Source organism: Ascaphus truei, chromosome 2 (assembly GCF_040206685.1).
Source record: "Ascaphus truei isolate aAscTru1 chromosome 2, aAscTru1.hap1, whole genome shotgun sequence".
Classification (NCBI taxonomy): Eukaryota; Metazoa; Chordata; class Amphibia; order Anura; family Ascaphidae; genus Ascaphus; species Ascaphus truei.
The window spans coordinates 237666083-237694077 of NC_134484.1; the positions used below are offsets into that span (position 1 = coordinate 237666083).

The 27995-nt window shown below is 43.1% G+C and overlaps 1 protein-coding gene across 2 annotated transcripts in view; it reads right to left on the reverse strand.

Annotated features, from left to right (window-relative positions):
• GABBR2 (gamma-aminobutyric acid type B receptor subunit 2) overlaps positions 1-27995 on the reverse strand; it is a 1005342-nt gene that overhangs the window by 45226 nt on the left and 932121 nt on the right. The window lies entirely within an intron of this gene.

Genomic DNA, 27995 nt, shown 5'->3' on the forward strand with positions numbered 1-27995 from the left:
ATCTCTGTGACGTGAATGAGAGTGGATGGAGGAAGAGAACCCTCAGTCCCGCTGGGATTGGAGCCCTTTCTCCAGTTTATTAGTGTCTCCTCCCGAATGTGCTTGAGATCAGCACTCCTCAGTCGCTCGAGGAGGACTTTTTCCAAGTATAGTCTTTTTACTGAGTGTGGTCATGAGATTTCCCCTGCGTCGGGCGCTCCTCTTTTTGTAGGCAGACTGTATGGCGACAGTTTCTGACATAGTTCTGATTAGGCAGGTGGGTTTGGTTGATTGCAGGTGTGCAATTAACCAGCACACTGCTGGATTAGAGGCATGTTTCTTAACAGGGGTAAGTCCCTATTACAGCACCCAATGGGCACTAACGGTCAAATAGTCACAGCCTTCATGAGCACTACTCTACATGCCAGTAGAGAGGTACTCTAGTATCTTCCAACTGTGCAAAAGCCTCAACCATCAATGCATCAACTTTGCTATACACTTCTGGAAGCACCTTTTTAGAGATATATGACCTGCTTGGGATGATCCAACATGGCCCCACATATTGCAGAAATTCTGCAGTTATATAAATGTAAAAGGTAACAAGTCTATAGCAAGCATTTGTACTAAATTGGCAATCAGCTGTAGAGCTCTATCATGGGTGTGGTGAAATGTGTTCATCTTTTCAAACGCTTCCCAAACTGTGGGCGGCCGCTACTGTTTCTTTGGGGTGCATATCTGGCTGCTTGCACTACTATATGTCAGGCTTGCAAAATGCTGTGTCTAGCACCCAAACCATCATCACTGCTATTCAATATCATCCCCTTTACACCAAGATCATCTAAATCACCATCACATTCACCATGAGCCAATTTTAACTGTGTTTGTGGTGTCTGCGGTGACAGTGAGCCATTGTCTCCATCTCCACCTGTTTCAGTAACTGTGTTATTTGACTGCCATGACCCTCCTTTACCCTGATTATCTAAGGCTCTCTGCCACTGTGTATTATGATGGTAGGACATGTGACCTCTTAATGCAAAGGTGCTTTTAAACTTGTTTATTAATGAGCTTGAGGATGGTATAGAGAGGAAGCTCAATTTTGCAGATGACACTAAATTATGTAAGATAGTAAAATCAGAGCACAATGTAATATCTCTAAAAAAGGACTTGGATAAATTGAAAACTTGGGCATGTAAATGGCAGGTGAGGTTTAATACAATGCAAATGCAAATTAAATGGGACACAATTAGGTCAATTATTAATGGAGAAGGATTTAGGAGTGCTAGTAGACAGCAGGCTTAGCTATAGGGCTCAATGTCAGGCAGTAGCTGTAAAGGCAAAGTAGATATCTTGCATATAATGGGGTATGGATGGAAGGGAAGAAAGCACAATTTTGCCATTGTACAAAACTGTACTCCTTAAACATGGAGTACAGTTTTGGGCACCACTCCATAAAAAAGACATTATGGAACTAGAAACAGTGCAAAGAGCCACCAAATAAATACAAGGGGATGGGAAATCTGACTTATGAGGAAAGGCTAATTAATTTCGATTTGTTTATATTAGAAAAGAGGCAGTTACAATGTGGAATTCAATACCCATGGAGACTGTGATGGCAGATATAATAGATATCTTTAAAAAAAAAGGGGTTGACATCTTTTTAGAAAGGGAGAAATCTGATTGCTATTATTTGGAGACAGGGAGGAATTTATCCCCCCCCCCCCCCTATGGGACACCATTGGATAATGTTTCACTAGGGGTTTTTGTTTGTCTTCCTCTGGATTAATATACTGTTAATACAAATATAGGATAAGCATTTGTCATCTAAATTTAACATACAGTAGATGATCCAAACATACAAATGTACATTAGCAGACATTATTGCTTTCATTACGTAATGCAATTCGGTTAGGTTGGGGCAAGATTTAACGCGTTACAATCTACTGCATCTGTAGTTTTTTAGTAAACTACAAACTAACTAATAACACTCTCTATCAGTGCTTGATCCAACTGGCTGATGGGATGTGATATTTAACACTAAAACAAAATGTGCAAAGTGTAACAATATGTGAAAATCAGCTGCCAAGGGGACAGCAAACAATAGACGGTTCCAAATCTAACAAAACATATATATATATATACAAAAAGCTATATCCCGGCACTAGTGAGCTAATGTCCACAGTACCATATTCCAAAAGACAGTCCTTATAATGAAAGCAGTCCTGGCAAATGGGTGGGTTAATCGATGGAGTTCTGAAAGACTTGGGTGGTTTCAGAATGTGATCCAGATGATCTCATTAATAATACAACGACAAAGACACACCAATTGCGCAGTATAATAACAACAACAACAACCCTAACTAAGATTGGAAAAACCCAAACTTACAAGATGAAATCTTGCTTGTTCAAGGGAGAGAATCTGTGCTGCGCCGCGTGTTCACCTCGATATCCACGAACCCCACGTGGTTGAACGGGGTGATTTCCCTGGTGCTTGGATGGCGCCCTCACGGATCCAGCATAAGCCGCCGCAGCAAGCGTGCAGGGAAATGAAACACAGCCTAGTGTAATACGTACTTACACTTTATAATATTAAAAACAAAGACACTACCAACACTTACAATTTGTATTGGTGCAAATCGTTGCCAACGGATGCCGTCCGCAGCCTGCTTCCAACCCGGCTAAACACGAGCCCCACACAGTCACACACGACTCGCCGATTGATGACGTCAGCAGGCCGGGTCACTCTCGAGCACACACGTGGAATACTAAGCTCCTCCTCCCTATGCGTTTCGTGACGTTATGTCACTTCCTCAGGGGATGTAGGAGCTTAGTGAATGAACTATTTAAATACAGTCTCTAATTTGTAAACCCGCCTATAAATGGGCGTATGTATTATAATTGACAGATCACTAAGGACACAAGTCAAGCTAACAGTGTAACCTGAAAGCTGCTGGGGTTAAGTGTTCCTTAACTGACATACCTATTACTAAAAGGCTGTTTAAAAACAATGTTAATAAACTATAAAAAGATAAAAAGATAATGTGGTAGTATTTAACCCATTATAAAGCATAAATAAATAATAAATGTTGGAAAATAGACATCCAGATTTCTTAAGGATCTTTCAAAAAAGCTGCCAAATCGAAGCCTATATTAAGGCCTAGGGGGGACAGAGTTTTAAGGACATATATCCAATAGCTCAAAAGGGGTCTTGAGACCCATAGTGTCTCTAATCATTTTAGATTGAAACACAATCAGAACCCTGAGGGCCTAACCTGCATGGGCATTGATAATCCGAAGTCCAATTGGCGTGGGGGAGACAGACTTGGCATTATATCCAAGCGAGAAAGCTATTGGATATATGTCCTAAAAACTCTGTCTCCCCTAGGCCTTAATATAGACTTCGATTTGGCAGCTTTTTTGAAAGATCCTTAAGAAATCTGGATGTCTATTTTCCAACATTTATTATTTATTTATGCTTTATAATGGGTTAAATACTACCACATTATCTTTTTAATCTTTTTATAGTTTATTAACATTGTTTTTAAACAGCCTTTTAATAATAGGTATGTCAGTTAAGTAACACTTAACCCCAGCAGCTTTCAGGTTACACTGTTAACTTTACTTGTTTCCTTAGTGATCTGTCAATTATAAAACATACGCCCATTTATAGGCGGGTTTAAATTAGACACTGTATTTAAATAGTTCATTCACTAAGCTCCTACACCCCTGAGGAAGTGACATAACATCACGAAACGCGTAGGGAGGAGGAGCTTAGTATTCCACGTGTGTGCCTCTCCACTGATGATCCCATCCGGCGCTCGAGAGTGACCCGCGCTGCTGATGTCATCAATCGGCGAGTCGTGTGTGACTGTGTGGGGCTCGTGTTTAGCCGGGTTGGAAGCAGGCTGTGGACGGCATCCGTTGGCAACGATTTGCACCAATACAAATTGTAAGTGTTGGTAGTGTCTTTGTTTTTAATATAATAAAGTGTAAGTACGTATTACACTAGGCTGTGTTTCATTTCTCTGCACGCTTGCTGCGGCGGCTTATGCTGGATCCGTGAGGGCGCCATCCAAGCACCAGGGAAATCACCCCGTTCAACCACGTGGGGTTCGTGGATATCGAGGTGAACACGCGGCGCAGCACAGATTCTCTCCCTTGAACAAGCAAGATTTCATCTTGTAAGTTTGGGTTTTTCCAATCTTAGTTAGGGTTGTTGTTGTTATTATACTGCGCAATTGGTGTGTCTTTGTCGTTGTATTATTACAGAGACCATCTGGATCACATTCTGAAGACCACCCAAGTCTTTCAGAACTCCATCGGTTAACCCACCCATTTGCCAGGACTGCTTTCATTATAAGGACTGTCTTTTGGAATATGGTACTGTGGACATTAACTCACTAGTGCCGGGATATAGCTTTTTGTGTATATATATATATATATATATATATATATATATATATATATATATATATATATATATATATATGTATATATATGTATATGTAGTTTTTTAGTGTTCTAATTCTCACTTATTTTTGCAGGGTATAATAACTAACCCTTTTGCTGCTGGAAGACTGGTGGCAGTCTTCCAGGCACGAGACCACATCACAATTTGGGTAGAGATCATGTGGTCACGGGCAGTCCCCCAATTCATGAAAACAAGCAAAAATAGTAAGACATTGCTATACAACATAGTGGCTTCTAGCATGCCAGCCCTTATGATGTACAGGGTATTTCATCAGGGCATCTTAAGGGTTAATGATAGTTATTCCTAGATATGTTGTACAGGAGATCTCAGTCTCTTCTTCAGATGTTGATTAACATACATTCCCAGCCAGCTCAAACTCTTACACCCACCCATCATGAATATATATTTATGTCAAAAAAGAGTGCTACTGGGCGTGGCAAATGTATACAACAAAATACAGGGTCTGTCTTTTGTTGTATACATTTGCCACGCTCAGTAGCACTCTTTTTGACATAAATATATACTCATGATGTGGTGGGTGTGGGAGTTTGAGCTAGCTGGGAATGTGTGTTAATCAATTTCTGACTGGTAACAATTGTATGGAGGTAGGTGGCACCTCCCCCCAGAGCTCACTCCTCCTCCTTCACCTTCTTAACTTGGGAGGTCTTTTCACTTTGCTGCAATAACAGGACATACTATGGTTCTTTCCCCTCATACAGTGGTAAAGGGAAGGGTTCACGGTGAAGTGTAGGACCTGCATTTTTGGTTATACCTTGACGTTTGGTATGCAGGCTTACGAAGCTTTGGCCAAAGGGTTTAACTAAATAACCAAGTAATTATTATTATTATTATTATTGAAGTATTTAAATTTTATATTTATTACCATATATGTTTTGTCAATTGGATGTAGCATTGGGCACCCCTGTCTTCTTCAGATGTACAGTAGCCTCATGTGTTAGGTAAGGCGGATGGTGTTGAGTCAATAACAAATTCTTCCCAATGATTAATCACTGTGTCATAATATTACCTAATTATCTTGTCTATACAGATAATAAATGGCACTCACTTAATAACAGTATAATTTTTTCACCATTTCACAAGCTGTGAGGATAAAGCGTAATAATTTACTGAAAATCTTCAGTTCTGAAATGCAATATAAGCACTTCTTTTAACTAATGTGACACAAATTGTCAAATGAAAAGAGTTTAGTGCAGAGTAAAATATTACATTAATTGGTTTTAGTTCATTAAGACAGAGTGGCCAGATGGTAACCACACTTTAAAGTAGAGTACAGTATGAAGTAGAAGGTCGCTTCTTATGATGTTAGGAATCGACAACAGACATAGATTTCAAGCTATTTGGAAATAGATTTATTTTTATATCTAAATCCATTCCCTGTATATCCATAAAGCAATACATAAAAAAAAGATGCTCACATGAATTGTTATAGATCAAAATGAGTGCAGTCTGTCTGTAGCTATGAGTTTATGGAGTTTGTTTACAATAACAGAAAATCATTTGTGATAATCCAGGTTAATCTACTATTGCATTTTATGAGCTGCAATTTTCAGGTTATATGTACAATATGCTGTCAGTAGTGTCTTTTTTAATGTCTTCTTCCATAGACTTTTATAAATGTGGTCTGTTCATACAAACTCTACAGATACCGTAGGATTTACTGGTGTATATACAGTACCAAAAAAATCACGAGATCACAAGCTAGTTCCTTTCCTTTTTTGTCAATACCTTCATAGTTATTATTATTATTTTACTGCATAGGACAAAGGGGTGTGAAGACAATGCAAATACAATTGCATTAACATAGACACTGAAGGTTCAGGACACTGCACTAAAATGTCTATGAAAGCTAAAGTTCATGAAATATAACTTTTCAATATAGATAGTAAAAAAGGTTATTCTGGTGACGTTTGATGTAAACTCTCCAAATTAAGTTATCTTTACAATTCAATTACATTTTAAAAATGGTGCATACTGAATTTTATTTAGCATATGTCATACAATTATGAAAAGGCTAATAAAGCAGCAGTCCAAGCTGCCTTTATAATTTTTTTTTTTAAATAAATAAATAAAAAAATAAAATAAAAAATAAAAAATTCCCCCTTTTAATTTGTGCATCAATACAATCCATACAATGATAAGTAATTAGCGAAATTGCAGATCTATCCGTTCTCCTGTGATCAATCAGTGAAGATTCAGCTCGGGGTTCACTAAATGGCTGTCAGTGCAGCAGAAGAGGACCAAAGATGCAAAGTTCTATGGGAAGATCATGTGAAAAGGCAGTCACAAGATACAATTGGAGCACTGTTAGAGAGGGGGCAGAGCCACTAGATACAATTGGAGCACTGCTAGAGATGGGGCAGAGCTCAAAGATGGTGTGCCAGAGCCTGATCAGAAGAGGAAGGGGATGTGACTTTGTAAATAGTTGCTATAGAAACAAAAAATGCTTGTTACATTATAATACATTAAAAATTTAATTCACAGTTGTTTATGTAGCCAGGTATCACATGGGCTACTAATTCCCTGCCAAACATGTAAGCCCTGGTACGAGCGCAAGCAGTGTTAAGGTTAAATCTATGCCCTGCTGCAGTAATCAGCTCCTTTGAGTGACAGGGGGGGTGGCCTAAGGCCTAGGTACCACTGATATGGGGCTGAAACCTGAAGTCCCTCCCCTGGTAACAAAATGGAGCTGCAACCACATTTAGTGGTCTGTTCTACCCTCTCCCCTCACGGGGAGTGGGATGTGTGTTCTATCCCCTCTCTCAAGGAGGTGGGAGCAGTTACCCCATACATCACCAGGGAGATAAGGATAGATCACTGGGCCTCAAGCCCTGGGGGTTGATTCCAGGGACCAAGAAGCGAATGTGCTGTAATAGATTGTTTAAGAACGTGCAAGCTGAGTGATCTGATGTACTTCAATAAAGTCCAAGTTCATGTTTTATACTCCAGCCTGAGGCTGCACTCTTTCAGAGCGAGGGAAAGAGGTTTTCCACAGTGACTGCGATAGGCCCTGTGGGAATGGAGGCGCTGTACCAGTGGAGATGAGAACTGCACGATCCCAAAAGCATGTCATGATCATCCCCAGCTAACAATGGCGGAAGCTCAGTGCCTCCTGTAAACCTGCAGGTGAGCACCACAACACCGTGTAACAGTGATATCTCCCTTAGGGTTACATTTAAAAGAAAAAAAAAATACTACAAGTATTTTCTCATAATACAGAACTCTTTCTCAATTATATCTTTTACCACTGTATATTCTGAGAAATAGCGACCTTTCTTTTGTGCCCCAATGAAAACGTAGTCCTGCTTTCTCATAGGCTCTTTCGTATCATCAATATTCTTATCTATATCTGGAGGAGAAAAGGTGGAATATTCTTCTTTCATTTCACTTCCTCTGATGATGATTCCATATCAGATTCCACAAATGATGGTCCAGGATATGGCATGGAGGCTCTATCTCCTTCAGTAATACCGTATCTTCTGAATAGTTTTTTTTTAAAAGATTAGGCTACTTGCTGAAAAGCTTATACAGTTTCCTGCATTGTTCTTTTAAACTATGACATAATATCTTTAATATTTGTCTGGTAGTGGTTACAGCCGGAACAACACAGGTGCTTAGTCTTGGCTAAAGACTTCTTAGGCGGAGTCCCCGGTGGTCACGGCGGTGCGCGCTACGGCATGCATGCCACATCAAAGACAGACCCCAGTGACTGTGTGGGCGCAAAAAGCACTGTGACGCGTACGCTAGCTGAGAAGACAAGAATTTTGTCTTCCCGTGCTGCGATGCGGTCATGTGGTCGGCGCACGGCCAATGTCAGGGCAGATATGCCCCGTCATGGCTGTGCCCCCCATTATGGCCCCGCCACCATGCTCCCCTATATCTCCCCTATAGACAGCCAATTGCGGCTGTAGCCTCTGCACGCGCCATACCGCCAGGTGCGCGTGTGCAGCAGGGAGGACTGGGGACGTAGCCTTAGGTCTTACAGCCTTATCTGACGGGTTGGTTTCTTCAATCCCTTGTAGATTGGGAGTACAGGGGGTAGACATACTGTAACAACAAAATAAAAAATTATAATTTGTCTTAATTGAAGAAGTGGCTTTAGCAGACTGCAGGATAAAATATAAAGAGAATATAATTTAGCTGCATAGCAAACAGGTACTGCAGCCAAAGGAAGCCAAAAGGCTGGAAAGATACTGCTGGTGTCTTGTGCTTTCCGAGCACTCCCAGGCTGTTCTGGTTCCTTTTTCAATTTGACCTCGGTTGGCTAGTTGTGGCAATCTTTGTTCCTTGCAGCTTTCTTTCAAAGGCTGCGGCCAGGCAGGGAATGGGTGCGCTGGTGCTTGTGCGCTGTGCCGTGCTCGGCCATGCGATTCGTGGCCGGCTAGGCGCGTGCTCGCCTGGGGGCACGGCCACAACGTCACTGGTACACCCTCTTCGCTGAGTGGGCGCAGGCGCTTGCTCATGCTGGCCAGATGCATTGCCGCAATGTGTTTCATCGCAGCCAGCGTGAGCGCGCCCACCCGCTCAGCGCCACCCTGGATGAGGCCTAAGGCTGCACTTCCTGCAGGAAGTTGCTGAGCAAGTTTCCTGTTCCTGCCACAGTCCTAGCTGTTGGTGCTGCTGCACATTCTCTGTTCTTTTGTCCATGAATTATCTATTGCTGAAACTTTGCCACCAGCTTTGACCCCGACTCTGGACCTTTGCCACCTGCCTGGACCTCAGCTCTGCACCTTTGCTGCCTACCTTGACCTCGGCTCTGCACCTTTGCTGCCTGCCTTGACCTTGGCTCTGCACCTTTGCTGCCTGCCTTGACCTGGGGTGACCTAGACTCTGAACCTCTGCCACGTGCCTTCATCCTCTGCCTTCTACCTGGCATTGTTAACTCTAACAGGACTCTGTCCTTTGGCTCTGGTCAGTACCTCAGACCTGCAGGCCCGCTTCTTTGTCTGAGATGAGCACCCTTATAACCACCATTCTCCTGGATCAGGTCAGGAGTGGGGGGGAGGGGGAAGGCCAGAAATGTGCTGCACAACAAAGTCCCTGCATAAGAGGATTGCAACCCTCCTGAGGAAAGGTTCCCCTATGGCCAAAAAGGGATCCAATGGTGGAGACCCTGAAAATAAGAAATCGACGGTAGGACAGAGAAAACTAAGGAAGGGACCAGAAGTAGACCTTCTATCCACCCGCAATAAAACTTGAGGGTGGAGCTGTCCTATCAAAAAGAGGAGACGAATGTCCACAGTTGTGCACTGCCATTTGGAGGATGAAGATATTACGGTTTTAAAAAATCTGCATATTGTAATACGTGTTTTGTTTGCTCCTTTGATCTAGTTGTAAAGACATGGATACACGTGATCAAATATATATTCAGAAGTTCCAAATCATAAAGTCTGAGCTTGCATGGTTTAACGTCTAGTTTTCTTTCTTTTTAAATGGCTATGGCTTACAAAAGATGCAAAGAGGCTTAATGAATGTGACTCGAAGCAGCAGGTCGCTGAAAAGTCCCATTGATTTAAATGGGAGTTTTCAGCCAATTGCATTTGGAGCTTATGAAAGTTTCATACTTATAGTGAGCATCCCACTTTTCACTATGAAAGCTTTGGGATAATGTAATGGATAACACCAAAGATCATACACAATCGATATCTCACCAACTGCGGGCCTTTACTTTGCTATTTAAACCTAATGCTAAAGGTGTGCTTATTTGTATGCTCAGCAAATCCTTAAAGTGCAGTTATCTGTATTTTTTTCTATGCACCAGTTGCTCTTACTTTTCTATTTTGTTACAAATTACCTCAATAGTTTTTTTAAATATATATTTTGGATGTATAATATATCATTTTATATGCATGGACTCATATGGCAACCATTGTGATTTTCTTAGAAATCCCTTGTTATGAGTATACATATGCAGAAATAGAAGAGGGGTTGGTAAACAAATTATTGCTTTTAATAGTGCAGTAACAACAGCTCCATGTTTATGAAGGTTAGCAGGGAGATGGATAAATGGAAAGAGGAATGTCATTCCTACACAGGCTGTCATAGTGCATGCTTGAGGGTTTTTTTGTGAAAAAAATATGAAACTTTGATTGGTTCAGGAACTGCAAAATTACACATCTCTAATTGTAACTTAAACTGTAGGTAACCAAGTTGTTTTTTTTTCTTTTAGCGCGACTCTGCATTTCTGCTACAGTAACTCCTATAGTTGCCATCCCTCTGACACGTTATGTTCGATGCACAACTAAATAATACAGTATATTCTGCCAACATTATTTCAGGCCTTGCAGTGCAAATTTGAAATGTTGCTTTGCCCTTGACTCTCTGCTAGGACACTTGTAATCCATAGTAGAAAGCAAACATTGCTTGTGCATTCCAGGTACCTCCGTACTGTACATTCCATTTATTTTCAAACTACTGTAGGCTTAGAACAGTAAAATACATTATATTAACTTTGACTTGTCAGCGATTTTCTTGATTTGAAACATTAATTAAATAAAGAGGAAAGAAAAACAGAGGACATTTATTGGTGATTGGTATTATTAATAGCATATGTTAGGTGTAGGGACTTGCACCTTTTAAAAGGGTTTTTATGGTCTACTGTGTGCCAATTGTTTTGATATGCAGTGAAAATTCACTCACCTATCAACTAGGTGTATTTAAATAGGAAACACTTATTTGGTCAAAAGATCCCTTGTGACGACACTCTAACATATATCGTATGGGAGGGCTTACGTGATTTGTAGGTATACAATAGTTATAGTCAGGGCTGGCAACTGGGGGGGGAGAGCTAGGACAACCGTCCTGGGCACCAATTTCCAAGGTCGTTTTTCTTGGTCTCCTTACTCCTCTGCGCTCTCTCTCTCCTTCATAAAATGGGTAAGGAAAGTCCTGGCTCCAACCCCAGCTAGATGCCCAGCCCTCTGTTCAACAACCAACCAAGGCGCAGGCCAAACGTTAAGTTCTGGGCCCCAGGAAACCTGTCGGTTTGGTTATATTGTTAGGAGCAAATGAAAAGATTGCTTACATGTTGAGCTGCACATAGACATGCAGCATGCATTGCAATATGTAGTGAAAGTACTTCCCTCTCATTACTTTATGTTTCATTATTTAAGAAAGGGTTACTCAAAAGGTGGGGTTTGGTATGCAGACCTCAGGTCTGTACAAGCTCTGGGAGTAGCTTCCTCATCTTTCTCTTTCTGCTCCATATTTCTGAACTGGATTGTTGTACTGTACCTTATAATGTATATTTATGTAGGCAGAAAATAATGAAATAGCCCTGTTGAGGGCCAGAGTTGCCGTCGCACTAGAGTGCCCCGGCCCCTCCGCCCCATTCCAGTTACATGATCGCAATGTTACTGATGACACAAACAGAAGAGGAGTTGTGTCCGATAAGATAAGATAATAGTACTGGCTGAAAAAAACTTAAATGCATGCTTGCTAATGCAAGAAGCCTGACAGATAAAATGGGGGAGCTTGAATTAATAGCTGCAAGGGAGCAGTATGATATCATCGGCATTACTGAAACATGGTGGGATGAAACTCATGACTGGGCAGTTAAGTTAGAGGGTTATTCCCTTTTTCAGAAGGATCGAACAAATAGAAGGGGAGGTGGAGTATGTTTCTATGTTAAACCGGATCTAAAACCTATTATAAGGGATGATGTTTATGAAGGGAATTATGAAAATGTAGAGACTTTGTGGATAGAAATTAGCAGTGGAGGTAAAAGTTTAAAGAAAATGTTTGTGGGAATATGCTATAAACCATCAAATATCTGTGAGATTGAGGAAGCTAAAATACTTTTGCAAATGGAGCAGGCATCAAAACTGGGTCATGCTTGCATAATGGGGGATTTTAATTATCCAGACATAGACTGGGGCAATGAGATTAGCATTACAACTGTAGCCCCCTGTAAACAGCACAGGCTATACCTATCTTCCTCCTACTGTGGTAAGTCCTGTTAAGGGCAGGCACCAGTAGTCATCATGGGTTTTCCCCCTTCCAAGCCCTGCCCTGAGTGGTAGATGCAGGCCTCTGACTCTGCTGCAGGCATGAGACGGAGGGGAGGCTCTGCTGACATCATGAGGGGTGGGGCTGAGTCTATTTAGCAGCCAGCTCCTGTGAGTGACTGTCTGTTCTGTCCGAGGAGTTGGAGGAGACAGTGCGGTCTCACCTGTGCAGTCGTGCAGGAGCCGAGAGAGGAGAGACTCAGCCACTTTGAGTAGAGCTGATAGCACCATAGACCCGGTGGACCAATGCCCCTCACCCCATGTCTGGGGTGATGGGGAGAATCCATTCCCCACCACGAGGATAACCTCGGAGGTGGGCGGCGGGGTATTGACGCCCCAGCCCAGACCTTCCTGTCGGAGGAGAGACTTGGAGGAAAGGAGAGGAGGAAAGACCTGTGAAAGGAGGAGAGCGGAGTAATTAGCCGGACTTTGCTGTTGTTGTTGTGGCTGCTGGGCGCCACTACATTTGGAGTCGCTGATCTGACCAATAAAGAGACAATACTTTTATACAAAGACTGGTGTGTGAGTCTGGAGCAATCACCCTGGGACCAGGGTTCATTCTTCTGTACAGGTCCTATCCCATATCCCTGGGAGTATAGAAGATGGAGGCGCTGCACCACTAAGAAAGTATGGAGGCTACCACCCCAGAAGCCTGGTCCTGTCTCCCCCAATAACAACGCGGGAAGCTCAGGCCCTCCTGTTCCACTCAGGTATGCACCACCACTACGCATGTAATCTGCCCTCACACACCCTAGACACCACAGATGAGTCTGGGTGGGGGGGAACAAGGGTTACACAACAAAAGGGAACAGGTATTTGGGGGTGCTTAAAGACAATTATATGACCCAAATAATTGAGGAACCAACCAGGAGAGGGGCAGTTCTGGATTTGGTCATATCAAACAATGTAGAAGTAATAAGTAATATTCAAGTCCTGGAACATTTGGGTAACAGTGATCATAACATGGTCTCATTTGAAATAAATGATCAAAACACAGATTACTTGGGTTCAACAAAGACCTTACTGTTAAACTTTAGAAAGGCAGATTTTAATAAACTGAGGTCTAATCTACATGTAATACACTGGGATGATGTTTTTGCAGGGAACAATGTAGAAGATACTGTAAATGGGCAGTCTTTAAAACATTGTTAGAAAAGCACACTTATCAGTGTATACCAGGCCTGCACAACACGAGGCCCGCGAGCCGTATGCGGCCCGCTTGCACTCACTGTGCGGCCCGCAGCGGTTTTCTGCTCTCCCCCTCCCTCCCGAATCTGCTCTCCTGCGCCCCCACCTGCGAGCCCGCTGTCACCCTCCCCCACGAGTCCGCTCTCCCCCTCACAGGGTAGCAGCGCGCTCTAGCATTGAGGCACTTCCTGCCTGTTTCTTGCTTGAGCGTGCGTGCAGTCCTGCCTGCTCTGCCGTCGCCTCCTCCACCGCAAGGTAAGGTAGGGAAGGGAAAGGGGGGTGGGGCGATTTGAAGTGAGGGGGGGGGCAATTTGAAGTGCAGGGGCGGGCAATTTGAAGTGCAGGGGGGGCGATGTGAAGTGCAGAAGAGGGTCATTTGAGGTGCAGGGGAGGGTCATTGGAGGTGCAGGGGAGGGCCATTGGAGGTGCAGGGGAGGGCGATTGGAGGGGCAGGGCAGGGTCATTGGAGGTGTAGGGGGGGTGATTGGAGGTGCATGGGGGGTGATTGGTGGTGCAGGGGAGGGTGATTGGAGGTGCAGGGGGTGATTGGAGGTGCAGGAGAGGGTCATTTGAGGTTCAGAGGGGGTGATTGGAGGTTTAGGGGGGGTGATTGGAGGTGCAGGGAGGGTCATTGGAGGTGTGGGGGGGGTGATTGGAGGTGCAGAGGAGGGTCATTGGAGGTGTAGGGGGGATTGGAGGTGCAGGGTGGGTAATTGGAGGTGTAGGGGGGTGATTGGAGGTGCAGGGGGGGTCATTAGAGGTGCAGGGGAGGGTCATTTGAGGTGCAGGGGGGGTGATTGGAGGTTTAGGGGGGGTGATTGGAGGTGTAGGGGGGATTGGAGGTGCAGGGTGGGTAATTGGAGGTGTAGGGGGGTGATTGGAGGTGCAGGGGGGGTCATTAGAGGTGCAGGGGAGGGTCATTTGAGGTGCAGGGGGGGTGATTGGAGGTGCAGGGGAGGGTCATTGGAGGTGTAGGGGGGGTGATTGGAGGTGCAGGGGAGGGTGATTAGAGGTGCAGAGGATGGTCATTGGAGGTGTAGGGGTTGATTGGAGGTGTAGGGGGGGTCATTGGAGGTGTAGGGGGGTGATTGGAGGTGGAGGGGGTCATTAGAGGTGCAGGGGAGGGAGATTTGAGGTGCAGGGGGGGTGATTGGAAGTGCAGGGGAGGGTCATTGGAGGTGTAGGGGGGGTGATTGGAGGTGCAGCGGAGGGTGATTGGAGGTGCAAGGGGGGAGAATGATGTGAGGTGCAGGGGGGAGAGTGATGTGAAGTGCAGGGGGGAGAGTGATGTGAGGTGCAGGGGGGAGAAGGATGTGAGGTGCAGGGGGGGTGGGATGTGTGTGGTGTGCAGGGGGGTATTGTGTGTTTGATGTGGAGGGGGAGTATTATGTGTGTGGGTGAGGGGGAGAGATGGGGTATGAGAGATAGATGGGGAGTATTGCAAAGGTTGATAGTGAGGGGTTCTGGGGGAGATATGAGGATGATGATGAGGGGTGCTGGGGGAGATATATGAGGATGATGATGATGAGAGGTGCTGGAGGAGAGATGATGATAATTTTACCCGTGCGGCCCAAATTTTTTTTCCTTGGAGCAGTTCGGCCCTTCTTGCTTTACGAGTTGTACAGGCCTGGTGTATACCCATGGGTAATAAGTATAAAAGAAATAAGTCAAAACCAATGTGGCTAAATAAACAGGTAGGGGAGGAATTGGACAAGAAGAGGAAGGCGTTTAGATTCTTTAAGTCAGAAGGGACGGGGACATCGTATCAGAATTATAAGGAATGTAACAAAAATTGCAAAAGGGCAATCAAATTAGCAAAAATGGATAATGAAAAAAGGATTGCAATAGAAAGTAAGGTCAACCCTAAAAAGTTGTTTAAGTATCTTAATAACAAAAAAATGAGAAAAGAAAATATAGGACCCTTTCAGTGTGAGATGGGTAGGCAGATTATTGGAGATAAGGAAAAAGCAGAGGCATTAAACAAATTCTTTGCCTCTGTGTTTACCAGGGAAGAATCAAGTTCAATAGTAGTGCCGCAGGAGGAAGCCACAACCTCCATATTAATGAACAATTGGTTAACTGAGGAAGAAGTTCATAAGCAACTTGAAAAAATTAAAGTAAATAAGGCACCTGGCCCCGATGGCATACATCCAAGAGTCCTCAAGGAGTTAAGCTCAGTAATAGCCAAACCATTACATTTAATATTCAAGGACTCCATTTCCACAGGCTCAGTACCACAAGATTGGCGTAAAGCAGATGTGGTACCTATATTTAAAAAGGGAGCTAGATCACAACCGAGAAATTACAGACCTGTAAGCCTGACCTCAATAGTGGGGAAACTACTTGAAGGTTTAATACGGGATAATATTCAGGAATACCTAATGGAAAACAAAATTAGTAGTAATAGTCAGCATAGATTTATGAAGGAGAAATCATGCAAAACTAACCTTATTTGTTTCTTTGAGGAGGTAAGAAAGAATTTAGACCAGGGTAATGCAGTTGATGTGGTCTACTTAGATTTTGCAAAGGCTTTTGATATGGTTTCACACAAGAGGTTGGTGTACAAAATAAAGAAAATTGGACTCAGTAATAATATGCACCTGGATTGAAAACTGGTTAAAGGACAGACAAAAGAGGGTTGTCATAAATGGAACTTTTTCAGGTTGGGCTAAGGTCGTGAGTGGTGTACCTCAGGGATCGGTACTGGGACCCCAGCTTTTTATCTTGTTTATTAATGACCTTGAGGTTGGGATCGAGAGCAAAGTCTCCATATTTGCTGATGATACTAAATTGTGTAAGATAATAGAATCAGAGCAGGGTGTAATTTCTCTTTAGAAGGACTTGGAGAGACTGGAAACGTGGGCAGGTAAATGGCAGATGAGGTTTAATACAGATGAATGTAAGGTTATGCATTTGGGATGCAAGAATATAAAGGCGACTTACAAATTAAATGGAGATATATTGGGGGAATCCTTGATGGAGAAGGATTTTGGAGTGCTTGTAGACAGCAGGCTTAGCAATAGTGCCCAAAGTCATGCAGTAGCTGCAACAGCAAACAAGATCTTATCTTGCATCAAACGGGCAATGGATGGAAGGGAAGTAAACATAATTATGCCCCTTTACAAAGCATTAGTAAGACCCCACCTTGAAAATGGAGTACAGTTTGGGGCACCAATCCTAAAAAAATACATTATAGAACTAGAGAGAGTGCAGAGAAGAGCCATCAAATTAATAAAGGGGATGGACAATCTAACTTATGAGGAGAGGCTAGCTAAATTAGATTTATTTACATTAGAAAAGAGGCGTCCGGGCGTGTCCAGGACGCCGATGAGGACGGTCGGGTAGGAGAGGAGCTCCTCAGACCCCAGAATAAAAACAGCTAAATAAGCGCTTTCCCCCACCAAAAAAACAAAAAAGACAACAGATTACCTTGCAGGCAACTCCCGCGATTGAAATGACGGGAAGACCGAAAGCCCAAGCGGCTCAAGGAGTCACCCGGTTTTTCTCCCCGTCGCAATGGAGCTCGGAGGCTGCTTCAAAGAGCCAAGATGGCGCTGTCTCCACACACACATGCGGGCCTAAGCAGCCAACAACGGAGCGCGACCGCACCGAAACTCCCCCTCCACCAGACGAAGGCCTGACACGGGATTATATGCAGGAGCTGATAGCCTCCATGCTTAACAAACTTCACACCTCACTGCAGGCAGACTTAAGAGCCGCGGTCTCCGAGCTGAAAAAAGAAATCTCAGGCCTCACGGAGCGCACCGCGGTTCTGGAAACCAAAATGGCCGATGCACTGCAGTCCCAAGAGGAGGTGGCAAATGAAATCTACCGGCTGGGAGCTGAAGTGAGCAGCCTGAGGGACAATATGGAAGACCAGGAGAACCGCGATAGACGTCAAAACGTCAGAATCCGGGGCATACCGGAATCGGTTCTCCCATCCCAGATTAAACCCTACCTCTTAGACTTTTTTCAGTCTGTGTGCTCAGATCTCACCCACAAGGACTTGGAAATGGACAGGGCACACCGAGCCCTAGGACCAAGGTCGGACGACCCTAACCGGGCAAGGGATGTAATAGCACGCCTTCATCATTACTCAACAGGCCTAAAAAGGAGTTCTGTGTTCTACCCCACTCAATGCAAGGATCAATTTCTGACTATGTTTGAAAATCTGGTTATAAGAGACCTTCGTCTTCTAGCTCAGGGATTTTCCCTATCCTATATAGATCATGACAATTTGAATCAAAGTGAACGTTTAGCTTTAAAATCTTTGAAAAATAATTCTGCATTGGTCATTAAGAGTGCGGACAAGGGGGGTGCGGTGGTGGTGCAGGGCAGAGACGGTTACATCAGGGAGGCATTACGCCAACTGGATGATGGCCGGTCCTATCGTGTACTATCCGCCGACCCCACACCGCAATTCTTGGAGTTCCTTGTAGAACTGGTTGACTCAGGTGTTATTATGGAAGTTCTGTCGAAGGACGAGGTTAAATTCATTATTCCATCTCATCCCATTGTTCCTATCTTCCACCATCTCCCAAAGATCCACAAGACATTGGTCGACCCTCCAGGTCGTCCCATTGTCTCTAGTATTGGATCTTTGGGAGATGGTCTGTCAAGATATGTTAATGGTTTTCTTCAGCCATTTGTTAGGAAATTGCCCTCATTTATACGGGACTCTGGTGATCTTCTTGATCAGATCAAAAATGTTAAATGGGGTAATGATTACCTGTGGGTAACACTTGATGTTACCTCTCTGTATTCTGTTATACAACATGACCATGGTTTGGCAGCGGTCCGCCAATTTATTGAGATACCAGAAATATCAATTTTTCAATCGGCTTTTATTTTGGACGCTATACACTTTTTACTCACGCACAACTTTTTCACATTTAATGGTAAGTTTTATTTGCAACTTATTGGCACTGCTATGGGTACAAGTTTTGCTCCTTCTTTTGCGAACTTATTTATGGGATGTGGGAAGCACTTTTTATTTATTCGAGCACTAATTTATTTCGTCAATATTGTTTTTTATAAAAGATTTGTGGACGACCTAATTATTATTTGGAGGGGGGATGTCACTACACTTCACACTTTTGTATCTTATCTTAATAATAATCTTTATAATCTAAGATTTACATTAAATTTTAATTTCCATCACATTGAATTTCTGGATCTACAATTATTTGTAGACATAGAGAAAAAAATCCAAACGGATGTTTATAGGAAGCAAAATGCCAGGAACACCTTTCTTAGGGCGGACAGCTGCCACCCATCCCATGTCATAAAGGCCATACCAAGGGGACAGTTCCTCAGACTGAGAAGGAATTGTTCCACTATGAGTGGTTTCCTTTCTCAGTCTGAGGAGCTTACAAGGAGATTTTTGGAAAGGGGATACCCCAAATCACATTTAGCAATTGCATTTGAAAATGCATTACATACAGAGAGAGCATCATTGTTGCCCACACATCCAATTGGAGATTCTCGCCTTGCTAACAATGTTAAGACAATTGGTATTAAACAGGACTCACATGGACTGACAGAATTAAAAAACAAATGTCCTCTTTTTATTTCACAATTTAGTAAACAAAGTGGAAAAGTAAATTCTATAATTTCAAAACATTGGAATGTCTTATCCATGGACCCTGTCCTTAAAAAATATGTGGATTCTGGTCCTACTTTTGTATATCGTAGAGCGAGAACAATTGGATCTCATGTTTCACCAAGTGAACTCAAATCTTCTGGTCTCAAAAAAACTTTTATCACTAGGGGTTCCTTCAAATGTGGCTCTTGTAGTGCATGTAAACACATGAAGCCTGCCAAAAGTTTTTTCCAGTTTGCCTTGCCACCGCCACATGGTGTGAATATATTACCAAATAAGGAATTTAAGATTAACAGTTTTATAAATTGTAAAAGTCAATTTGTGATTTATCATATAACATGTGGTTGTGGCAAGAGGTATGTGGGGAGGACGACTAGAGCCCTTAAGGTCAGGATGTTAGAGCATTTAAGGCTCATAAAATTGAGAGACACTAATCATCCAGTCTCAAAACATTTCACTGAATGTGGTCAGGGAGGAATTAATAATTTTTCCTTTTTGGGGATTGAATCAGTTATTTCTAAATCTAGAGGAGGTGATCATATCAACCTTCTGGACCGTAGGGAGGCGTATTGGATCTTCACTCTCCAAACGCGCTTCCCTATGGGCTTGAACATTGACTGGCAACTAACACATTTTTTGTAAACATTTTTGTGATAGACGTATTATGGTGTAATTAGTTGGTAATACAGATTAAATAAGACAATTGTCATTATATTGGACATTATATTCTTATCATTATAACCTTTGAACCTATGCCTTATCATGCAAATATTATGCTAATATGTAAGCTTAAATTGTTCTTTGATGTATCTTGTGGATAATACTTCATATTTTATAATGGTTGTATTTCCCTGGTTCCTATGATTTAGGTACACAATCTGTGTTATGCAGTATGTATGTGTAATATGTCTTTAAATTTACTTTTCTTGCACATTTTTTCAATCATGTCTAGAGGTTTTTATTTTTAACTTTTTTTTGTATATAACTTAGTTGCAACACAGCTAGTTTTTTAATCCACCTTGTTCATGTTTTTCCTTGATATAATAGTACCCTTTATTAAGCATTAGTTTAGTTTAATATAGCTTTATTTCGTTTAAATATGCTTGTCCAGTTAGCAGCAATGTATTTTGTTCTGCTGGAATGGTAAATAAAGCTTTGTTATTGTGTTCCTATGTTTGCCCACATCCAAAATGGCCACACTGCCTTTGGTACTTCCTTTTGCCCTTAGATCGGCACTGAGTCGCTCTGTTATGACGTCATCAGGTTCTGATTTTTGGCGCGAAATGGCCCACAGGTAAGAGGGTATATAATGGATGTTATCACATTGTGTTTTATCCTTGAAAAAGAACGCTGCGACGTTCGAAATGCATTGGATGGGTCTTTTGCCACATTAAAGTGCCCTTTTAATCATTTTTTTGTCCTGGTTTCTTCCTGCTCCGTTTGTGCTGGTGCGCTTTTTGGTCTCCCTTTTCCCTGTATTGCATTGAGTAGCTGCACAGCCTGCCTGCCTGCCCTACCAAGATGTGAGTATTTGCATATTTTTCAGGGGAACCTGCCAATGAGACTGGTGGTGAGTGGGTTGCACCACACACCACCTGTCTTCAGGAGGATAGTACCCATTATATGACACAATAGGTACTATATCAATTGTTAGTACCCTGGTACAGTGGTCTGGCTTATTATCATTTTGAGATATACCTGCATTTGAGCGCTTCAGCTATTTTCCATATTACTCAATAAAGGAGCAGATAATGGAGGCCTGCCGCACCCAAGAGCCAGTTAAACACAATGGCGACCCGCTCCAAATTTACAATGACCTATCCAAACGCACGGTCTACCGGAGAAAAGAAATGAAACCACTCACAGCATTACTCCGGGAGAAGGAGGTAAAATATAAATGGGGCTTTCCATTTAAATTACTGGTACAAAGGAATGGCAAATACCATACTATCAGGCACCCAGAAGACATGGCGCAGTTTGCAAAAGCGCTAGGGCTGAACCCGCCAGCAGAGTGGAGCGAGCTTCCCTCCAGAACTCAAGGACCGGACGAGATGGACCCACCGGTTAGGGCGTCTGAGAGACTGGCGGGACAAAAGCAGGGACGGGCCAAATAAAATGCCCAGAGGCCAAATACCCAAGTTAACCCCAAGTTAATACCTGCACCTTCACTAGATCCATCTGCCCTGCAACCTGACGACCTACCTCTCAAGGCAACTACGGCCCCTCCCGAGTACCAGGGTACCGAGGACAAGAACCGTCTGCAGAGAGCACACTTTGAACTGGGAGCTCGAGCACGGGACACCAGGATAGGAGACAGAGAGAGACCATCCCTAGCATGGCATCCTATACCTCACCGGGTCACCACCAGCTATTGGCCCCCCTCCACTACAGGGAACGAGCACTCCCGAGGCCCCGACGTTGATGTGGAGGAGTACCTGATCCCGAGTTCCAATCCGATGGAAAAGAGGAGTGGAGGAACCAAGCCCCACTTGGACAAGGCGCACTGAAACACGCATCTTTCTCTCCCCCCCTCCCAGTTTGTCCCGGTAAATGGAAGAGCGAGCACACAGATGCGGGGACTACAGGAATCAAGTCTCCATACTGAGGCTCCACTCCACAACCCCCCTCCCCCCTTCCCCTCCTGATAGAGCGCGGGACAAGCCGGTAACCGTGAGTACTACCCCCCCCCATAACACAGTATAGCAAGTGGGGCTCACAGATACACAAGGGTATAGTCAAGTACTGTCATAACATGCTCCTCTGCAGTTACGGTGACCCCCCCCCACCCCAGATACAATCGTTAACTCCTTACCTGTATCCCCCCCGCTGCACCCAGAGAGACTCTCGTTGAAAAGGGACAAATGGACAGTGCAAAAGCAGCAACGGTAGAAGCCCTTGGAATATCCCCCCAAGCCTTATGCCCGTATACAAGTTAACAAAAAATGTTTTACTGTGTTAAAGGTCCAATGTTTAAACAGTTAATAAGTGTTGGAAAATTAGGAGAGCCTGTGCCGGCGCAGTTGGCGCCCATTACAAGTGCTTAAGGGTTATACAGCCAAATATTGACGGGCAGCACAACACAAGGTTTCAGTATGCCTTCAGATTATCATTGAGACAAGATTGTAAAGTCTGTACCCACTTCCCTGTCATGGGATCCCGCCCCCCTCTCCCCCCCCTCTACCCTCCCCCCACCTCCATCTCCCCTTCCCCACCTCCACCTCTTCTCCCCCCCTCCCCTTACCCACTCCCTCTCCTCTTACCCACCCCCACATATCCGACCCATTTCTCATTTCCCCCCCCCCTGCTCCCCTCCCCTTCCTCTCTCTCCCCTCTTCCCCCCCCCATCTTAACCGAGGCTTCCCCCATCACCACACTAGGAGGATGAGCTGGAAAATAAACTGTCTTGGAGCTAGTAAATATTATATCATTGTTGAAGCATCACTATGTATTGGATAACAATTTATGCCCCCTGAAATGTTCTCCCCCCCCTCCCTCCACCCCCTCCATCCCCCCTCCTCTCCCTCCCCTCCCACCCAGGTCGGGGCCCCACATACTAGGCCAAAAAGGAAGATATAAGGCTGAGTGTATAAAAATGAACAAATGGAATGTTTAGAGTATAAGATTGATGTAAACCGCAAAGCAATGTACCATCTGAAATGCTCCTCATTTCCTTCCCCCTACTACCCCCCCTCCCCCCTCCCCCCCTCTCTGCCCCATTCCCTCCCTCCCACCATGACCGAGGCCCCCCCTACTATTCTAGACTGGTAGGAGGCAAGGCGGTTGGTAGAAGAATGAGCAAATGTAATGACTATACTCTGATTGTAAAAGAATGAACAAATGGAATGTCTATAATATATGACTGATATAAACCGCAAAGCAATACTCCACCTGAAATACTCCTCACGCTTTCCCTCCCCCCACTCCCCCCCAATGTGCTTTTTCGCATCATTTAGTAGTAAAAAGAGGGGTGTGGCTATCCTAATCAGACAAGGCACCCCATTCAATCATGTCAAAACAACAATGGACCCAGAGGGTAGATTTCTAGTGGTATATGGCTCCCTAGCGGGCTCGGCAATTGCTCTGATCAATGTGTACGCCCCGAACGAGAATCAAACAGAATTCCTACAAACTGTTCTCGAGGGCGTTGACCCGGGATATCTGTCATCGATGATAGTGGGAGGGGACCTAAAAAACCCAGAGTTACCAGAACAGTTCTTCTGGCCTCAAGGGGGAGAGGAGGACTTGGAGTCCCAGACATCACAAGATACTACCAGGCCGCCCAATTGCGAAAGGTAGTAGTCTGGAACGCTAATCCAAATCAATATTGCTGGCTAGATATAGAAACATACTATGCCGGGACGCCTTCACTGCCGGCTTGCCTTTGGTCCCTGAACAGGGAGGACATTCAGAATTACAAATTCAAATTAGGCCCGATGAGACACACATGGGAGACCTGGACGAAATGCAAATTTAAGTTCAAGCTCACAGCATCTCATTCTCAACTTACACTAATTTTTAAAAATCCAAAATTCCCACCTGGATGTGAGCCCAGACAATTTGATCAATTTAAAACAAAAAATATCAAGGTAGTTGCCGACCTCCTGAGTTTTGGACAGTTCCTGAGTTTCCAAAGTTTACAAACCAAATATGAAATAGTAGGGCTGAACATTTTCAAATACCTACAAATGCGGCACTTTATCCAAACATTATCCCCAACGTTGGAATTTCCCCCTCTCACTGGCTTCGAGCGACTCTGTAGAGAAACAAGCCACCAGAAAGGTCTTATAATGCAAATTTGTGCAGAACTAGAGCGGGCAACAGAAGCCCCCACCCATGAACATATGCTGCATTGGGCAGCAGAATTGAATATACAGTAGTTATAGACCGAGAGGACTGGGAAAGTATTTGGGAAACCGCCTCAGGAACTTCTATATGTACCACAATCAAAGAAAACATATATAAAATACTGTTTCACTGGTATCTTACTCCAGTTAGAATAAATCAAATCTACCCCCTGGCTTCCGATCTATGCTGGAGAGGTTGCAGTCAAAAGGGGGACATGGCCCATATCTGGTGGACATGTCCGGAAATTCAGAAATACTGGGAAACCATACAAAAATTAATAGAAGAGGTCACTGACCTCACAATACCCATTGACCCGCTGACCTACCTGTTGGCCAGGCCCTTAGATACACTGGACCGACCAACAGGCAAATTAGTCTCCTTCATTCTCACAGCGGCTAGGTGTGCGGTGGCAGCCGCCTGGAAGAAGGTGTCTCCCCCATCTAAACAAACAGTAAAAAAGAGGGGGCAAGAGGTAATGGAAATGGAGAGATTGTCAGCCTTTTTGAAAAGGTCCACTACCTCCTTCTATAAAAGGTGGGACTCATGTCTGACTCATATGGCACTCCAGCGTTGAAGCACCTCAGAAAATATGATAGGACAAGGACCCTAGCTGTGGAGGTCGAGGAGAGGAGAGGTCTACCCTCTCTACCCCATCTTTCCCTTTTCTGTTTCCATACTCACATCACCCCGTCAGACCCCTCAGGGTCAGGGGGACGTTGAGGCTTTACCCCCAACACCAACCAAAAGTGAAAAAACACGTATTAGGCCAAAGAAATTTATTCTATGTACCTGAAAGTTTGTGAAATGTACTAATGCCTAATAAAAAAAATTGAAACAAAAAAAAAAGAAAAGAGGCGTCTAAGAGGGGATATGATAACTATATACAAATATATTCAGGGCCAATACAAGGAGCTTTCAAAAGAAGTATTCATCCCCCGGGCAGTACAAAGGACTCAGGGCCATCCCTTAAGGTTGGAGGAAAGGAAATTTCCACCAGCAACAAAGGAAAGGGTTCTTTACAGTAAGGGCAGTTAAAATGTGGAATTCATTGCCCATGGAGACTGTGATGGCAGATACAATAGATTTGTTCAAAAAAAGGTTGGACATCTTTTTAGATGGGAAAGGTATACAGGGATATACCAAATAAGTATACATGGGAAGGATGTTGATCCGATTGCCAATTCTTGGAGTCAGGAAGGAATTTATTTTTCCCCTTATGAGATATCATTGGATGATATGACACTGGGGTTTTTTGTTTGCCTTCCTCTGGATCAATAAGTAAGTATAGATATAGGATAAAGTATCTGTTGTCTAAATGTAGCATAGGTTGAACTTGATGGACCTATGTCTTTTTTCAACCTCATCTACTATGTAATTATATGTAACTATGTAACTATGATTCTGTTCCTCGTCTGGTAAGATCTCATTCAGAAAACTAGCAAAAATTCCATGATGTAGAAGACCCTGGAGTGCCAGACCTCATACCATGGTAGATATGGCATGGAGCACTCCAGAGGTTAAGCTATTTTTTAACAAAGCATACAGTAGGCCTGAAATAATAACAAGAGTTATGCATTAGAAGGATACATTCAAAGCTTTTCCACATTTATTGCCTGTGCGAAAGTTTAAAAAAAGCTTTTTCGCGCTAGGTTTTTCTTTGTTAACATACACTAGCTGAAACATACTGTAATTAGCAACCACAATGACAGAACTGTATTTTTCCCTTCAGTAGAGTGTGTGTTTAGTGTCCTTACATTGGGACGCAACAGTGGCATACTAATATGCTTTCCAGGAACCTGTTTCTAACATCTAACTTGAGCTAAACAGAGGAATGGATCAGGACCACTAATTATTTTATTCCCCAAAATAAATAAACAAACAAATCTGATTTCACTGCGTACAAATTACTTAAGGGACATGTGTACAGAATCAATCTGTGGCTAAATTCTCATTTCATATGCGTATCACATTTTCTAATGGAAATGCCGGAGCTGAGATACTGTGGCCCAGATCCACGAAACAGTGTTGGCCTATATAACATGAAAAAATGAACGCTGTATTCACTAAATCAAATAGCACAACGTTACTCTAGTTTTATCCTTTTTGTGTTATTTTTAACTTCTGGTATTTTTTAATTACATGACAATGAGGTACAGCCTAAATCAAACTCATCCCAGATACCCGAAGCAGTTAAACAAGGGAAATTTTTATAGGATATGTTATTTTTCATACATAGTTTGGCATAATTGAAAAATGTGCGTAGTTCAAGTAGATATATTAGCCCTGGATTCACAAAATTATCACTTATTTAATAAAAGCTATGCTTCCAAATCAAAATCAATAAATGCTAAACAGTCTTCGTGTATCATCACTTATGCTATAGCGACATATACACTTGATTATAGTGACACATTAACCAAAAAAACACAAGCAAAAAATACTCAAAATGTCAAAGAATTATAAATATTTGTAATATCTACAAGTAGGAAGAGAAGGTGAGAATAATAAATCCTAAAATGTCTGCATTAATAAGATAACATGCCATTATCAGTATGACTTTATGCGCCTTATTCACTGAGCTGCATGATTGAGGGAAAACTGTCCTTGATTTTCCTGAAATCAGCAGTATCGCACCTTAATAAATAACTGTGTAAGTTAACATGAGTTTTCCAGTTAACAAGACATTGTTTTGCATATGAACATGTTAGGTGCAATTATCACACATAATTGGAGCTATTTTGAAAACTTTTGTTAACCTCATTATGCCGTTAGCTATATTCAAAAAACTTTTTTCATAGCAGATGCAGTATTTCTGCATACTTATTAGCTTTGTTAATTTGGAGTCAATTCAGGGTAAATAATGTCTATTCCTATTCAAAAGCGAAAAAGCACAAAGCGCACGACTCTCATAGCGTATAAAAGTAATTATATTGTGACAATAATAAAGTGTAAATGATTGCACGTACAAGAAAGACTAATCATTTAAGCAGGGCATGTTTAGGGTACTTGTTACCACTCTGGAAGATGGGGACTTGCTTCTTGAGGCTCCTTCAGCATAAACTGCTCCTGACCCAGTATATTAAATAGCAGCAGGTTTAGCCAAACAACGCTAGCAAGTATTGTCCGTAACACAGGACCCAATAAAGGTTATATTGAGGAGACAAATGGAAACAAATCTATACTGCTCCGTCCGATCCGCTTCAGCTCAAAGCCCGTCAGGGAACAGCTAAGCATCCGACTCGCCACACTCACAGACCAGGACTCTGACGTCACCTCAACACGCCGCAGGTCCACAACGGGCCCCTCAGTGATCAGTGAAGTAAACGAAAGTCCCGTGGGTAGCGCAAGCAGGATCAAAGACGCTGGTAGTATTGCAGGAGAGTGTCCAATGTAGTATAAACAATCCTAATGTACATGTTTCGTAGCAAACTACTTAGTTCAGAGTCCTGGTCTGTGAGTGTGGCGAATCGGAAGCTTTGCTGTTCCCTGACGGGCTTTGAGCTGAAGCGGATCGGACGGAGCAGGAGAGATTTGTTTCCATTTGTCTCTTCAACATAACCTTTATTGGGTCCTGTGTTACGGACAATACTTGTTAACGTTGTTTGGCTACCCCTGCTGCTATTTAATATTCTGGAGAAGGAGCAGTGAATGTTGAAGGAGCGAAGCAAGTTCCCATCTTCCAGAGTGGTAACAAGTACCCTAAACATGCCCTGCTTATATGATTAGTCTTTCTTGTACGTGCAATTATTTACACTTTATTATTGTCACAATATAATTACTTTTTTTACGCTATGAGAGTCGTGCGCTTTGTGTTTTTCTCTTTTACATGTGCTGCGTGTGATGATTGGGTAATCCATTCTAACAAGCTGCAGACTCTCCTTGATTGTTA